Below are 18263 nucleotides of genomic sequence, written 5' to 3' on the forward strand. Positions count from 1 at the left end.
AACAAGAAAAATCCAAATGCAAATTGTCTAATTTCTTCTAAGTGCAATAACTATTTTGAAATACTGTACAGAAAGTTGTGTATATGACTTCTGCCATTATATGGTAATTTATTTTTTGTGTTAAACTTAAACTTGAAAATGGGACAGGAAATTGTGTTTTTATGGAAAGATGCATTTAATATTTATAACTGAGAAACTGTAAATTAATGCATCCACATGTGCTGGACTTAAAATATTTTTTAACAGATTTAATTTACACAATTTGCTTTAGCAATATAACTTAATAAAATACAAATGTGAATAGTTTTTTATTCTGTTTTAAAACCAGTGACAACTGTACAGCAAGTTGTTTTTGTAACTTTTGTTGTTATACTGTTCTGTTGTAATTTATTTTAAGGCATTGAAAAATGTTAAACAGTATAAAACTTGAGCACAGGATAAGAAATTTTGTTCTTATGACAGCTTGGCTTAAAGTAATGCATATACTCTTTTAGAATATTTATTTCTAATGTGGGAGGTAAATTTTATTCTTTATCACACAGATTACTAAACTTCACTGAATTTAATAAATTTATATAAATAATTGATATTTCAAAAATACAATTTCCTTGTTATTCTGAAAACTAATCAAAATGCTAAACAACAAAAACTAACTTGAACTGTACATGGTAGTGATCTAGCTACCCTGCAGTCCTGTATCAAATCTGCAACATGATGATGATCTCTCTGATTTAATTATTTGTGACATAGAGTCACTGAGTTAAAATTATTTGTGACATATTCTACTGCTATTGTCTTTCATAATGGTCTCTAACTCTGTTCGTAAGATTAAGGCCTGCTCCAGGACTGTCTCCTGGGGAAGGGTAGGATCCAGTGGGGGGTTTTATCCCCCTGCATTTGGTCTTCGACACCTTTGTGCTGCTCTGACAGTTCCTTGGCTTTACTAGTGCTGCGCATTTCCCGGTCCAATTTTAAGCCCATTCTTCTTCTATTCTTCCATTTTGTGGTCTCCCGTCTTTGTTCTTCAGGGTCATCAACTCTTTCAATTGGAGTTTGTTCATTCATGCCTTCCTCAGATTGGCTTTGTGAGTCATTTGGGGTTATTTCCACAATTTCATTTTCCATTTTGTAAAGTTTCCGGATTAACGGGGTTGTCCGAATTAGCAGTTCCTAGTTGTATTACTTTATTGGATGCTCCAAGAGCTGCTGAAGGATTCAAACCACAAGTCTGTGGGTATATTTGTTGCCCTATAATCAACGGGCGAAGTTTTGGGCTCTCCCCCACTGGCAGGTGGGGGGATGCCAAATAACTCTTCAGATGGACATTAGTGAAATAGCGCAGTCAAAGTCACGGCTGAGGGGTAGTTGTTAATTCACTAATCCCTGAGCCAGAGGGGTTGTTGTCACACAAGCCTCCCAAGTCAGGTGCAGGGTATTTGCATAGCAACCACAGTATAATTGCCTCTCTATAGCCCTCCTGTCAGCCGCATGGTGACCAGTAAATAAGCAAAAGTTTCTCACCCTGAGATCCACTGTAGTAGTTCTACTAAAGAGTACACTTTTCAAAAACTAGTAGGCACTGTAACCACAAATTCATGAACAAAATTCAGGAGCGCAGAAAACGTGCGTCCACACTTAATGCCGGCCATACTGGCGATCCCTAAACCACACCAGTGTGTGTTTCTTTATCATAAACAGTTGTCATCATTTCTATTACAGATTTTCACAGTTTAAAGCAAAATTTGATACTTGTGTGTTGCAGAATTCCAAAATAGTAACAACGAATGTTAATGCTGCTAAAAAAAATGGTTCTTGCAACCTGTCAGCTCACTGGACAATGTACCATGTACTCTGTACCACCATCTGTTGGAGGAAGTTTGAACAACATACCACCATTTATTTTCAAACTTGTTCAACTTGAATGCAACAGTACCAGTCTGGGAACTTTACTGCTACACCTCATACGATTACTTGTTGGGAAACAGATAACAAAATACATGTTAGAATAAATTTACACAGATTTCAAATTATATATACAGAGTGTCTCAAAAATATTGGTACAAACGTTTAGGGAAGGTAGGTAACATCTAAAGGAATGTGAATCGTATAGGAACCCATAACCGGAAATGTCATGGGAAAGTAGTAGCAGAGGCACAAGAAGCAGAAATGACAGAAGACAGTAATTAGTGGCAAACATTTATTTGATATAATATTATAAATGGAGTACGAGATGGATGCATTTCATGATGTTACAACAGATGCTCGAAGGTTCCACCATGAGACGCGATGCATGTGTGACACCGACGCAGCATGGATTGGTGGACACGGTCGAACACACCTGGAGTTTCTTTGACAGTAGCAGCAGCACAGACGAGTCTCGCCAGGAGATCCATTTCCATCTCCACAGGCGATTCATATATGATAGATTTGAGGGGCCCCCCACAGAAAGAAACCAAGGCTCGATAAATCAGGTGAGCGTGGGGTGCCAGGCAACGAGTCAACCACGGCCAATCCATCGACGCCCAAAACGCCTGTTCAAATGGTCATGAACAGACCTTCCATAATGGGCAGGCATCCCGTCATGTTGAAACCAAATGTTGCATCTCACATTTGCTGGAACATCATCAAGTAACCCTGGTAGAACTCGTTCAAGAAAGATCCGATGTTTAGCAGAGTTCATACGGGATGCTAACAGGTATGGGCTGACTAAGCAGTCACCGACCATACCTGCCCAAACATTTATTGCGAAGCGATGTTGTGCTGCATGGGGGGCACACACCATGTAGGTTGTCGTGAGCCCACACATGAGCATTGTGCTGATTTTATTCAATAAGCCTTCCTGAGTGAAATACGCCTCATCCGTGAACAAAACATAGGCTGGAAAATTCAAGTCTTGAACACTTTCTTGGAGAAACTACTGTGCAAAAGCCACACTTGCAGGATGATCTTGGGGGAGCAGTAACTGAACCCTTTGGAGATGAAAGGGCTGTGGGGAATCATTGTGCCAGACATGCTGTACACTGCAACGAGACATTCCTAAGGCAAAGGCAACGGCACGTGTGCTGGTAGCAGGATTATTCTGGACAGCATTCAACACACTTTCTTCCATGGCGGGAGTTTGCGTCGAACGTGGTCAGCCCACACTACTCCTGTTACCTCTAAATGACCCATATTCGCACAAATTTTGATGCATATGCGCAAACAAACGGTGGCCGGTACATGTCTGTCTGTCTGGGAAGCATTCTCTATAAATTAAATTCGTTGAGCGGCTCGTCCATTGCCCTCTGCTAATCCATACACTAGTTGCATGTCTGCCAGCTCACAGTTTGTATATCGATGCATTCTCTTTGTGCGGCGACTACCGTGCCATCTACCGCCTTATGGTGACGTTTCCGGTTATGAGTTCCTATGCGATTCACATTCGTTTAGATGTTGCCTACCTCCCCTAAACGTTTGTACCAATATTTTTGAGACACCCTGTATAAAAAATTATTTATTGCCATTATATAAAGTAAGGGCAATACCCTAGTATAGCCAAGCTAGATGACGGGTTTACATAAATTAAGTGATAATAATAATGTATAAAATAGGTAAATGTAGCTTTAATATTTACCTGTTTTGTAAAAGGAATAAAATAAAACTGGAGATAAGTCTGCAAAAGTTGAAAATAAATGCGAGAGAATCTAAAATTCTTTTTCTGTACAACTTGTCAAGATTCCATACATCAGGGTGAAATCAATGCAGGGGCCTGGCTTAATGGAGTTGTTGAAAAAGCACATCTGTTTTTTTTTTTTTGGAGAGTTTAGACTTTAGAGTGGCTCTTGTGCTGTTGGATGGAATTTGCTACTGAAGAAAGTTCCAGACATTAAGGAAGTCGCTTTGGCTTGTGATCAGAGTTATGAAACACTGAATGGTTTTGCACTGCCAGCAAACAGTAATTTATGTAAAAGTAAAACTCTGGATAAAAATTCAAAAATAGAAGTGCAGCATTTTCAAGAACACAGCATCATGAAAATGCAATTTCTATTCTGGCCATAGCTCAGAACATGTTTAAAAGGGGTATAATCAAAGATTTGTTCATAATAACCAAAAAAATTATGATGTCATACAAACTGAATAACGGATTAAGTGATACATGCTGTATTTATAACACACAAAACCAATATGTATGTGAAATCAAATTTAAAACTGTATATGATATATTACTGCAGCTTATGTAATGAATACCATTTCAAAAACATTTCCAAGATCCAATCATCTTCCCTACATTTCGAGGGTAAAGCTCTAAAATGGTGTTTGCAGGCCGCTTCTAGATAGTTCACTGGACCAAACCTATTGGTAACACTCTCTCTCTCTCTCTCTCTCTCTTATATACATGGTCTCAGTTCCAATCTCAGTGATGTCCATTTCCACTTACAGTCTGCCAAGCCGTACTTAACTTTCTCTGACAAAATTCCAATTATTGTTCAATTCAACCACTGCTCATCTCAGTTGTCCTAATTATTTGCTGTATGATTCCTTTTGCTTCAAATGTGGGACTTGTACATATGCCTGCAATGATATTCTCTGTCAGATTCATGTGTTGCATCTATCATTCTCCCAACTCCACTAATCACTTTGGGCTCTTTGACTTCCTCTCTTTGCAACTTGACTTTCTCCAGTCCAACAGTCCTAATAGTGAGATAATTTCCCTTGGTGATTTTAATGTTCACAACTCCAGATGGCTTACGTTTTGTAGTCACAAGAACCCAGCTGATCCAAAGGGTGAGGGTTTTGCCATTACTAATGACCTTCCAAGATTGTTCATTTACCTACCAGAATACCAAACAATCGTAAGCACACAGCTAGCACCCTTCATCTTTTTCTCACAAAAAATTGTTCCAAGTGAGTGGTTCTCTAGCCACATCAGTGAACAAATTGTGACCGTCTCTTCTCCAATGGAGCCTTTCTCCTGTGGCCATTCTCAACCTCCGTTTCTGTTGCATTAGAAGAATCCAAAATGGGATAACCTGCGAGGTTTCCTTTCCTTAGATGGATTACTGTTTTAATTTTCTGATATCTATGTTTGTTCATATCATGTCGGCAAAATTATTCTTGTAGAGAGAAATCTCTTATTTCATACTCCTTAAAATCTCATCCTTTTATTTATTTATTTTTTAAATCTCAGCCTTTGTTTTTCCAGTAAACATACTTAGGCTATTCAAAATAAGAATGTTGCATATCACACAATTGGCTTGCAGCCAAATCTCCAAGTTTATTTTCTGCCCACACCAAAGCTAGCAGCAATTGTAAAGCAGTTATTAATCAGTCCAAACTAGATTTTGAGTACACCTCATTCAATGCCTCCTGTGGTCTTCCGTCAAAAGGATGTCAGAAGAATTTTGAATAATCTTTGTGCCAAGAAAGCACCATGGTGGTTCTCCAGTTCTCAAAACCTGTGCTCCTGAACTTATGTGTTGCCTTTTTACACTTTCTTATTCCATTGGTGTTGTTCCTTCTGCTTGGAAATTTGCTCATATCCAGCCAGTTTCCAAAAATGGTGAAAAATCCTTCGCATCAAATTATTGTCCCATTCCACTTACCTCTACTCTTTCCAAAGTAATGGAGAAATCTATTAACCAGCAAATCCTAAAGTATCTAGTTCCATCTGATCAATGATTGCCAGCATGAACTCCAACAATACTGATCCGCTGTTCATATTTTGGCTTATATTACCCATTTATGGTTTGGTGAAATTCAAGCAGTTGTTCTTGACATTTCAAAAGCTTTTAATCACGTTTGGCACAACAGTCTCCTAAATAAGATCCCATCTTATGGTTTGCCAACTGTTTTTTTGTAATTGGTTATCCAGTTCTTTTTCTTTCTCCAGTTCTTTTTCATCACTTCAGGTGATGGTAGATGGCTCTCTATCTTCTACTTCTTCACTAATGCTGGTGTTCCCCAAGGTTCAGTTGTTTCTCCCACTCGTTTCCTCTTGCATTAACTGGAAATTCCATCTGTAGTTTTATAGCACATTGCATCGCTTGTATATTAATGACCTTTTTCCACTGGCTGGTAATCCTATCCATAGTTTTGCTAATGATAGCACATTGCATTCCATCTTTCAGTTTGAGAAACCTTTCCCTGCATAAACAGCTTGAACTTCTCAATACCCACTAGCAATTTCTTAAATGCTGATTTCCATATAATTCTCCAGTGGGGCAAAGTAAATTAGTTAATTTTGAATGTTCTAAAAGCCAGACGTGTCTTATATCTTACAAAAAGATTCTTTTGCTCCTGTGCTTGACATCTACAAACCTCAGCTTTCTAGATAAGAACATAAAATTAGGCAGATGGGCTGAGAAATGGCAATTGAAGTTTAACATCGACAAATTTGGCCCTGGAGGGATTGTGCAAGGCTCAAGGGGTAGAATTTTTTTCAGCCTGGACTGTACTTGTTAACAGGAGAGATTGCTTCTACAGGGATGGGATACACTTAAATAGAAAGGGTGCAAGAATTTTTGCTGATGCTGTCGAGGCAGTGTTAGGTGGGTCGGAAAACTGCTAGTTGGGGGGATACAAGGACTAATAGATTAACAGTAGCCACTGGCAGAGGTGGAAGTGATTCTTGCACTGCTTCTATTCAAATGAGCAGAAGTCTGAAAAACAAGATGCAGGATATTTCAGAGACTGCTGGTAGTCATTGCGTTACAAGTAAACACATGGGTTGTGTTAGGGTAGCTAAGAATAGAAACAGGTGCATGTATACCTGCGTGTACACCAATGCTAGGAGTTTGGTAAATAAATTTGATGAATTTTAGGTATTGCTCAAAACATCAAAGGCAGATATTGTTGGGATATCAGAGACGTGGTGTCACACAGATATAAGTAATGCGGAACTGGAATTTGGGTAATACAATGTATATAGAAAGGATAGACAGGACAGGAGGGGAGGAGGGGTTATGCTATTAATTAAGAAACACATAAAGTCAAAGGAAGTGAAGCCAGTTGACATCGATGGACAGGGCAGTGTCGAGTCAGTTTGGTGTGACATAAGCATAGGGAAATCAAAATTGAGAGTAGGAGTGTGCTATAGGCCTAATGACTCTGATGAGTATAATAATATATTGTACAGGGAAATAGAGTGGGCCAGTAAATCAGAGAGTCTTATAATGGGGGATTTTAATTTCCCAGATATTGACTGGAATTTGTGGGTTGGTCACTCGCACACTAGCAAGGCTTTTGTGGATTTATTGGATGATTGTTTTCTACATCAGCATGTACGTGAGGCAACAAGAGGGAGCAATATTCTTGATCTGATTATCAGTAGTGATTCTTCATGCATTAAGAACCTGCAGATAAATGAACCACTAGGTGGCAGTGATCACAGTGTGTTGAAGTGGGATTTACTCAAGGAGGTAGCTACCATCAGAGGTAAAGGGAAGGGTTTTTGTTTTCGTAAAGGCGACTATGATGGTCTGAGACAGTATTTAAATTCTATACAGTGGGACCAACTGATGATGTTACCAACAGCAAACTCAAAATGGAAAGCATTCAAGGAACTAATCTTGGTGGCTACCAGGCTTTACATACCAACTAAGAAATATTGTTCAAGGTTTAGGCCTAAATGGTTGTCAGATGGACTAATGAGACATGTGGCAGAGAAGAAAAATGCATGGGATACATACAAATTAATGGGTGACATGGAAGCCTATGATAGATATAAGTTGGTCTGTAACCAAGTCACAAAGGAGATTAGGCAGGCAAAGGCAGACTACGAAAAATCCTTGGCAAAGGATGCAAAGAAAAACAGAAAGGAGTTCTTTACATACTTCAACTCGAGAAGGAAAGGGATGAATCAGATTTAGCATTAGCATTAGTAGAGGCATTTGATGCAAGAAAGCAAGCTTATGCAACATCAGCCAAAAAAAAAAAAAAAAAAAAAAGTAACATAAATAAATAAAAATAACCACTTCCACTTCACCCCTCTGTTCGTTCGAAATACCTGTCCAGCTGAGCCTTAAACTTATTTAGGCTATCAACTTCCACGACAAGGGATGGAAGTCTGTTCCACCCACCAACCACCCGCTGGCTAAAGGCAAATTTCCGCACATCTATCCTACATCTGTCTTTCCTCAATTGGAATTTATGCCCTCTCAGGTGATTTTTCTGAGCTAGAGGAAGAATCCCATCAGCATTGAGCATGCTCAAACCATTCAAGGCTTTGTACACCTCTATCAGATCACCCCGCTGGTGCCTAGTTTCCAGACACTGTAATTTGCAAAACTTAAGCCTTTCTTCGTAAGAGAACCCCTTTGTCCCATTCACCAATCTAGTTGCCCTTCTCTGTACTCGTTCCAGCAGCTCTACATCCTTCCTGAAATGAGGCCTCCAGGCCTGTATACAGTACTCTAGGTGTGGCCTGACCATTGCCTTATACAAGGGAATAATCACCTCCTTATCCCTGCTAGAAAAATTCCTATATATCATTGACAATACACCATGAGCTACTCTTGCAGCTCGTCTGCACTGCTCAGAGAACTTCATATCTGCCTGCACCACCACCCCCAGGTCCCTTTCATTCTCTACCACTGTCAGTGTAGTACCACAGAGTTGATACGTTGCTCTGGGGTTGCTGTTTCCCATATGTAGTACTTTACATTTGTCAATGTTAAACTTCATTTGCCACCTCGAAGCCCATCTGCTCAACCTTTCCAAATCCTGTTGCAGCAGCATAGTGTCAGTAGTGTCCTTGACAACCCTGCCAACCTTCGTATCGTCTGCAAACTTGGACATTAAGCCTGATATACCATCATCAATATCATTTATAAATACAGAAAACAATAAAGGCCCCAATACTGAACCCTGAGGGACTCCACTAATAACATTAGTCCACGATGAGCAGTGTCCATTGATTACCACTCTCTGTCTTCTCCCCCTCAACCACCCCTTTATCCATAGCAGCAACTTGCCTCCAATGCCACACTGCTCCAATTTGTGCAGCAGTCTTCCATGTGCAACAGTATCAAAAGCCTTTCTAAGATCCAAGTATATAATATCAAAGTTATTCCCTGCATCCAGTTCTTTTGTGACTGCATCATAGTATCCAATCAAATTGGTCAGGCAAGACTTCCCCTTAACAAAGCCATGCTGTGTCCTAGCTATAACTGAAGTCTTGTCTAGATGATCCTGCAGTGCTTCTTTCACCAGTGCCTCCATTAATTTTCCGGGAACAGAAGTTAAACTCACAGGTCTATAATTACTTGTGTCAGCCTTTGATCCCCCTTTGTGAATTGGGGTCACATTTGCACATCTCCAGTCAATGGGTACCTCCCCTGAGTCCAAGGAAGCTCTCATAATTATGGCTAAGGGTTTGCTTACCTCCTTTGCTGCCTCCTTTAATATAACTGGATAGATCCCATCCACCCCAGGTGCCTTTCTTGTGTTTATCTTCAACAATTTCTCCTCCACTTTGCTCTCAGTTATTACAAGATTCTCTAGCTTACTGCTAGAGTTGAATACACCTCTGGCATTCCCCTCGCTGAATAACTCCTCATGTGTGAATGTCGATGCAAAATATTCATTTAGTTTGTTAGCTACCCGAGCAGGGTCATCAACAGTTGACCCATCGATCTCAAGTGGACCAATCTGATTCATCCCCTTCCTTCTAGAGTTTACATAAGTAAAGAACTCTTTGCTGTTTTTCTTCGCATCCCTTGCCAAGGATCTCTCGTAATCTGCCTTCGCCTGCCTAACCTCCTTTGTAACTTGGTTACAGATCAACTTGTATCTATCATAGGCGTCCGTGTCACGTGTTAATTTGTATGTATCCCATGCATTTTTCTTCTCTGCCATATGCCTCATTAGTTCATCTGACAACCATTTAGGCCTAAACCTTGAACAATATTTCTTAGTTGGTATGTAAAGCCTAGTAGCTTCCACGATAAGTTCTTTGAATGCTTCCCATTTTGAATTTGCTGTTGGCAATATCATCAGTTGATCCCACTGTATAGAATTTAAATACTGTCTCAGTCCATTGTAGTCGCCTTTACGAAAGCAATACCCCTTCCCTTTACCCCTAATGGTAGTTACCTCTTTGAGTAACTCCCACTTCAGCACACTGTGATCACTGCCACCAAGTGGTTCATTTATCTGCAGATTCTTAATGCATGAAGAATCACTACTGATAATCAAATCAAGAGTATTACTCCCTCTAGTTGCCTCCCGAACATGCTGATGTAGAAAACAATCATCCAATAAATCCACAAAAGCCTTGCTACTGTGTGAGTGACCAGCCCCCAAATTCCAGTCAATATCTGGGAAATTAAAATCCCCCATTATAAGACTCTCTGATTTACTGGCCCACTCTATTTCTCCGAACAGTTTCTTATTATACTCATCAGAGTCATTAGGCCTATAGCACACTCCTACTCTCAATTTTGATCTCCCAATGCTTATGTCACACCAAACTGACTCGACACTGCACTGTCCAGCGATGTCGACTGGCTTCACTTCCTTGGATTTTATGTGTTTTTTAACTAATAGCATAACCCCTCCTCCCTTCCTATCCTGTCTATCCTTTCTGTAGACATTGTACTCCCCAAATTCCAGTTCTGCATTTCTTATATCTGTGTGACACCACGTCTCTGAAATCCCCACAATATCTGCCTTTGATGTTTTGAGCAATACCTCAAATTCATCAAATTTATTTACTAAACTCCTAGCATTGGTGTACACACAAGTATACATGCACCTGTTCTTTTTCTTAGCTACCCTAACACAACCCATGTGTTTACTTGTACCCCAATGATTCCCAGCAGTCTCTGAAATATCCTGCATCTTATTTTCCAGGCTGCGGCTCATTCCAATAGAAGCAGTGCAAGAATCACTTTCACCTCTGCCAGTGGCTACTGTTAATCTATTAGTCCTTGTATCCCCCCAATCTAGCAGTTTTCCGACCCACCTAACATTGCCTCGATAGCATCAGCAAACATTCTTGCACCCTTTCTATTTAAGTGTATCCCATCCCTGTAGAAGCAGTCTCTCCTGTTAACAAGTACAGACCAGGCTGAAAAAAATTCTACCCCTTGAGCCCTGCACAATCTTTCCAGGGCCGAATTGATTGACAGGGCTCTCATCATATACTCCCTCCTATCGTGTCTGGGCAGAATTGCAGACACTTTCAATTTCAACCCTAATTCACGGCTTTTTTTCATCAGTGACCTGTACTTGTCAAGTAATTCCGCCGGTCTCCTACTCTTAATGTCATTAGTGCCAACGTGTACAACTATATCACCTTTTGTGCCCTTAAAAGATGATATCCGCTCTACAACGTCATCAACTTTTGCCCCTGGCAGACATACCCTGGTCCTATTCCACCTATCCTTTTTACAAAGCATGTTTCCCGTTTCCCTGACAATAGAGTCACCAACAACTACTAGTTCCTTTGGGACCAGCGCATTCTGCCTTGGGGGTTGCCGCTGTGTTCCGCGATGACCAAGTGCAAGCTCTGGCATTGGTGTGGGCAGCTGAGAGCTTGATGGGCCCCTCACTTGTAATCCTTCGAGGGCATCCACCCTATCCTTCAAGCTCTCATATAGGCCCATAACAACGCTGAGTTGTCGCCTTATCTCCTTACACTCCTTGCATCGCACACACACAAAGACATCCCCCATGGCAGTATCATGTCCCATACTTGACTGCTCCGCAAACATCAAGCAAATAGTGCATCTTACAAGGCTGTGATTCAGAGGACAACTGCCCCCCTCAGTTCTCCCCTGGGCCACAGCATTCCCATTAGCTTGAGCCCTTTGCTTTGCTGCTCTGGTTTGAGTCATGATTTAGAGTTACTTTCAATAAAATTTCGATTTCTGTACAAAATTAAATCCTAAACTTGTATCCAAACACAGTTATAACGCTATATTTATGTTTCAGTAACGAGTGTTATCTACGGAATATTTACGTTTCAGTAACGAGTGTTATCTACGAAATATTTACGTTTCAGTAACGAGTGTTATCTGCGAAATCCCTTTATATAACTTTCGTATCAAGTTATGTATTAATTATTTGTTTTTACTAATTATTTATGTTACGTAACCTAAGTGGTTATATGTATAATTAATTATGTTAAATAAAATTAATTATATTACGTTTGTAATCTAAGTCGTTATATGTATTTATTTAAACGTACAATTTAACTGCTAACGAAGATTGGTCCACTGGATAGTGATGGTTCAACAGTTGAGGATCCTGCTCAGGTGGCTAACAATCTAAACGAGTATTTTGCATCTACATTCACGCATGAGGAGTTATTCAGGAAGGAGAATGATGTAGGTAAAGTAAACATTGGCAGTGAGCTGGATGATTTTGTAATAACTGAGAGGAAAGTGGAGGAGAGATTGTTGAGGATAAACATAAAAAAGGCACCTGGGGTGGATGGGATCTATCCAGTTATATTAAAGGAGGCAGCAAAGGAAGTATGCAAACCCCTAGCCATAATTATGAGAGCTTGTTTGGACTCAGGGGAGGTACCCATAGACTGGAGATGTGCAAATGTAACCCCAATTCACAAAGGAGGATCAAAGGCTGACACAAGTAATTATAGACCTGTTAGTTTAACTTCTGTTCCAGGTAAATTAATGGAGGCACTGGTTAAAGAAGCACTGCAGGATCATCTAGACAAGAATTCAGTTATAGCTCAGACGCAGCATGGTTTTGTTAAGGGCAGGTCTTGCCTGACCAATTTGATTGGATACTATGATGTAGTCACAAAAGAACTGGATGCAGGGAATAACTTTGATATTATATATTTGGATCTTAGAAAGGCTTTTGATACTGTTGCACATGGAAGACTGCTGCACAAATTGGAGCCGTGTGGCATTGGAGGCAAATTGCTGCTATGGATAAGGGGATGGTTGAGTGGCAGAAGACAGAGAGTGGTAATCAATGGACACTGCTCAACTTGGACTAATGTTATTAGTGGAGTTCCTCAAGGTTCAGTGTTGGGTCCATTGTTGTTTTCGGTGTTTATGAATGATATTGATGATGGGATATCAAGTTTAATGTCTAAGTTTGCAGATGATACAAAGGTTGGCAGGGTCGTTAAGGACACTACTGACGCTATGCTGCTGCAACAGGATCTGGAAAGGTTGAACAGATGGGCTGAGAGGTGGCAAATGAAGTTTAACATTGACAAATGTAAAGTACTACATATGGGTAACAGTAACCCCAGAGCAATGTATCAACTCTGCGGTACTACACTGACAGTGGTGGAGAATGAAAAGGACCTGGGGGTAATTGTGCAGGCAGATATGAAGTTCTCTGAGCAGTGCAGACGAGCTGCAAGAGTAGCTCATGGTGTCTTGTCAATGATATACAGGAATTTTTCTAGCAGGGATAAGGAGGTGATTATTCCCTTGTATAAGGCAATGGTTAGGCCACATCTTGAGTACTGTATACAGGTCTGGAGGCCTCATTTCAAGAAGGATGTAGAGCTGCTGGAACGGGTACAGAGAAGGGCAACAAGATTAGTAAATGGAACAAAGGGTTGCTCTTACGAAGAAAGGCTTAAGTTTTGCAAATTACAGAGTCTGGAGACTAGGCACCGGCGAGGTGATCTGATAGAGGTGTATAAGGCTTTGAATGGTTTGAGCATGCTCAGTGCCAATGGGATTCTTCATCTTTCTCAGAATAATCACCTCAGAGGGCATAAATTCAAATTGAGGAAGGACGGATGTCGGATAGATGTGCGGAAATTTGCCTTTGGCCAGCGGGTGGTTGGTTGGTGGAACCGACTTCCATCACTTGTTGTTGAAGTTGATAGCCTAAACAAATTTAAAGCTCAACTGGACAGGTATTTCGAACGAACGGAGGGGTGAAATGGGAGAGGGTTTTTTTTTTTTTTTTTTTTTGGCTGATGCTGAATAAGCTTGCTTTCTTGCATCATATGCCTCTACTAATGCTAATGCTAATTCAAAGTAACCTCAGAGTAATGTACCAACTGTGTGATGCTATACTCAGGGCACTGGAAAATGAAAAAGTTGCTTTTCATTTTCCAATTTTTCAATTAAAAAAATGTGCAGCTGGATATTAAGTTCTCTGAGCAGTACATACAGGGCAGCTGATGAAATTGTCAATGATATACAGGAATTTTGCTATCAGGGATAAGAAGGTGAGGATCCCATTGCATAAGGCAATGGTCAGGCCATATCTTGATTACTGCATATAGGTCAGGTGGGCTCATTTTGGGAAGGATGCAGTGCTGCTGAAATGGGTACAGGCAATGAGATTGGTGAGGGAAAGAAAAGGGTGCTCTTACCAAGAAAGGCTTCACTTCTGCAAATTGCAGCATCTGTAGACTAGGCACCTGCGAGGTGATCTGATTGAGGCATTTAAGGCCTCGAATGGCTTCAGAAAATTTTGTGATGATGGGACTCTTCCTCTTGCTCCTACTATGCACATGGGGCATAAATTCAAATTGAGGAAGGATGGTTGTAGAACAGAAGTGTAAACGTTTGCCTTCACAGCCTATGGGTGGTTGAATGCTGTAACAAGCTTCTGTTGTGGAAGTGGATAGTTTTAATAAATTCAAGGAAGAACTAGACAAACTACTGAAGGGGATGGATAGGTGATTTTTTTTTTTTTTTTTTTTTTTGCTGATGATGTGTAGGCTTGCTTCTTTGCATCATTTGCCCCTATTAATACTAATATCTCTGTTGGCATTAACATTATTTCTAATTTCTCTTGGCATAATCACATCATAAATATTTTTTCATATCTGGAGCAACTACCCCACATTTGGGAACAATTTTTTCTCAGTCCCATTTGAAAGGGGGCAGTTAGGTTAATTAATGATCAATCTCCTTACAAATTTGTTTCCATTCTCTGTCCCATAGATGTTCCATTTCTGCTTCATGCCCCTTCTATAGATATTTCCATGGACCCCATCTTCTGAATTGGCGTTTATATTCCCCCCACCCCAAACCAGTCCAAGCACGTGCCGCAACCAGTGAGTACTCTTTCACTGTCCAATTTCAAACACAGAGAACCAACTTTTCTTCTTCCTCATCAGGATATACATATAACAACCTCTGTATATGTATATCCTGAAAATTGCAATCTACAGAAATTGAAGTCTAACGTCAATAAGTATCTTCTTTTATCTTCTCAACCTTCAACCCATGTGCGGCACTAAGTACCACCATAAAAAAATAAAGGGATGATTTTGTGTTAGTGGTGAGTATATGCCTTCTTCCATACCTTGAATATGGAGAGTGAGAGCCAACAAACCATCATGATTACTTCTGATTTTTATGGTGGATATATCAAAGTTTACAAAGTCTGCAGATTAAAAAATCTAGTTTATTCCAGCATTCCATCCTCTATTGCTCCAGAGGCACACAATGAAGATCTGCCAATTCTCAATCTACTTCCAGAGTAAAGTGTTCAGAATTTGATGGTGAATCCAGTGAAAAGAATAATTGGGATTATACCTCATAAGCTTTTTTGAGTAAATTTTGAGCGGATGACTTAGTGAGGGACATGGATTTAACTGAATCCAATGCAAAGCTCCTGACATTTAAAAGAATGGCATCTATTTAATATCAGCTTCAAGACATCTACATACAGAAAAAGATATGTCACTTATGCATATCTTTACACTGCTCCCTGTGCTACTGTTTTAGTTTTATTGATCTTCATGAAGAAATTGGTATTAGTCAAAATACAAAAGAGTGGCATCTCTTCAAGTTTTGGAAGCTATTTTTATTCACAGTAGGAATAAATATACACTCATTGATGAGTATATTTATTGTATCCTGTTCATATTAGCATTAGCATTAGTAGAGGCATTTGATGCAAGAAAGCAAGCTTATGCAGCATCAGCCAAAAAAAAAAAAATAACTAGTTCCACTTCACCCCTCTGTTCGTTCGAAATACCTATCCAACTGAACCTTAAACTTATTTAGGCTATCAACTTCCACGACAAGGGATGGAAGTCTGTTCCACCAACCAACCACCTGCTGGCTAAAGGCAAATTTCCTCACGTCTATCCTACATCTGCTTTCTTCAATTTGAATTTATTCCCTCTCAGGTGATTATTCTGAGCAAGAGGAAGAATCCGATCAGCATTGAGCATGCTCAAACCATTCACGGCTTTATACACCTCTATCAGATCACCTCGCTGGTGCCTAGTCTCCAGCCACTGTAATTTGCAAAACTTAAGCCTTCCTTCGTAAGAGCACCCCTTTGTTCCATTCACTAATCTTCTTGCCCTTCTCTATACTCGTTCCAGCATCTCTACATCCTTCTTGAAATGAGGCCTCCAGACCTGTATACAGAAAAGTGGCCTGACCATTGCCTTATACAAGGGAATAATCACCTCCTTATCCCTGCTAGAAAAATTCCTATATATCATTGACAATACACCATGAGCTACTCTTGCAGCCCATCTGCACTGCTCAGAGAACTTCATATCTGCCTGCACAACCACCCCCAGGTCCCTTTCATTCTCTACCACTGTCAGTGTAGTACCACAGAGTTGATATGTTGCTGTGGGGTTGCTGTTTCCCATATGTAGTACTTTACATTTGTCAATGTTAAACTTCATTTGCCATCTCTCAGCCCATCTGCTCAACCTTTCCAGATCCTGTTTCAGCAGCATAGTCAGTAGTGTCCTTGACAACCCTGCCAACCTTCGTATCGTCTGCAAACTTGGACATTAAGCTTGATATTAGCATTAGCATTAGCATTAGAAGAGGCATTTGATTCAAGAAAGCAAGCTTATGCAGCATCAGCCAAAAAAAAAAAAAAAAAAAAAAAAAAACCACTTCCACTTCACCCCTCTGTTCGTTCAAAATACCTGTCCAGCTGAGCCTCAAACTTATTTAGGCTATCAACCTCCACCACAAGGGATGGAAGTCTGTTCCACCAACCAACCACCCGCTGGCTAAAGGCAAATTTCCGCACGCCTATCCTACATCTGTCTTTCCTCAATTTGAATTTATGCCCTCTCAGGTGATTATTCTGAGCTAGAGGAAGAATCCCATCAGCATTGAGCATGCTTAAACCATTCAAGGCTTTATACACCTCTATCAAATCACCTCGCTGGTGCCTAGTCTCCAGACACTGTAATTTGCAAAACTTAAGCCTTTCTTCGTAAGAGCACCCCTTTGTTCCATTCACTAATCTTGTTGCCCTTCTCTGTACTCGTTCCAGCAGCTCTACATCCTTCTTGAAATGAGGCCTCCAGACCTGTATACAGTACTCTAGGTGTGGCCTGACCATCGCCTTATACAATGGAATAATCACCTCCTTATCCCTGCTGGAAAAATTCCTGTATATCATTGACAATACTCCATGAGCTACTCTTGCAGCCCGTCTGCACTGCTCAGAGAACTTCATATCTGCCTGCACAACCACCCCCAAGTCCCTTTCATTCTCTACCACTGTCAGTGTTGTACCATAGAGTTGATACGTTGCTCTGGGGTTGCTGTTTCCCATGTGTAGTACTTTACATTTGTCAATGTTAAACTTCATTTGCCACCTCTCAGCCCATCTGCTCAACCTTTCCAGATCCTGTTGCAGAAGCATAGTGTCAGTAGTGTCCTTGACAACCCTGCCAACCTTTGTATCGTCTGCAAACTTATACATTAATCCCGATATACCATCATCAATATCATTTATAAATACAGAAAACAATAATGGACCCTACACTGAGCCCTGAGGGACTCCACTAATAACATCAGTCCACGATGAGCAGTGTCCATTGATTACCACTCTCTGTCTTCTCCCCCTCAACCACCCCTTTATCCATAGCAGCAATTTGCCTCCAATGTCACACTGCTCCAATTTGTGTAGCAGTCTTGCATGTGCAACAGTATCAAAAGCCTTTCTAAGATCCAAGTATATAATATCAAAGTTATTCCCTGCATCCAGTTCTTTTGTGACTGCATCATAGTATCCAATCAAGTTGGTCAGGCAAGACTTCCCCTTAACAAAACCATGCTGTGTCTGAGCTATAACTGAAGTCTTGTCTAAATGATCCTGCAGTGCGTCTTTAACCAGTGCCTCCATTAATTTTCCTGGAACAGAAGTCAAGCTCACAGGTCTATAATTACTTGTGTCAGCCTTTGATCCTCCTTTGTGAATTGGGGTCACATTTGCACATTTCCAGTCTATGGGTACCTCTCATAATTATGGCTAAGGGTTTGCTTACTTCCTTTGCTGCCTCCTTTAATATAACTGGATAGATCCCATCCACCCCGGGTGCCTTTCTTGTGTTTATC

The 18263-nt window shown here is 40.4% G+C and overlaps 2 protein-coding genes across 6 annotated transcripts in view; one reads left to right on the forward strand and one right to left on the reverse strand.

Annotated features, from left to right (window-relative positions):
* The window catches only part of LOC150087600 (uncharacterized), a 268271-nt gene that overhangs the window by 244872 nt on the left and 5136 nt on the right, over positions 1 to 18263 (forward strand). The window lies entirely within an intron of this gene.
* LOC150087601 (ras GTPase-activating protein nGAP-like) overlaps positions 1 to 18263 on the reverse strand; it is a 604257-nt gene that overhangs the window by 813 nt on the left and 585181 nt on the right. The gene's annotated exons all lie outside the window — the stretch shown is intronic.

Source organism: Mastigoproctus giganteus, chromosome 3, assembly GCF_048544385.1.
Source record: "Mastigoproctus giganteus isolate SK-2022 chromosome 3, ASM4854438v1, whole genome shotgun sequence".
In the NCBI taxonomy this organism is placed as follows: domain Eukaryota; kingdom Metazoa; phylum Arthropoda; class Arachnida; order Uropygi; family Thelyphonidae; genus Mastigoproctus; species Mastigoproctus giganteus.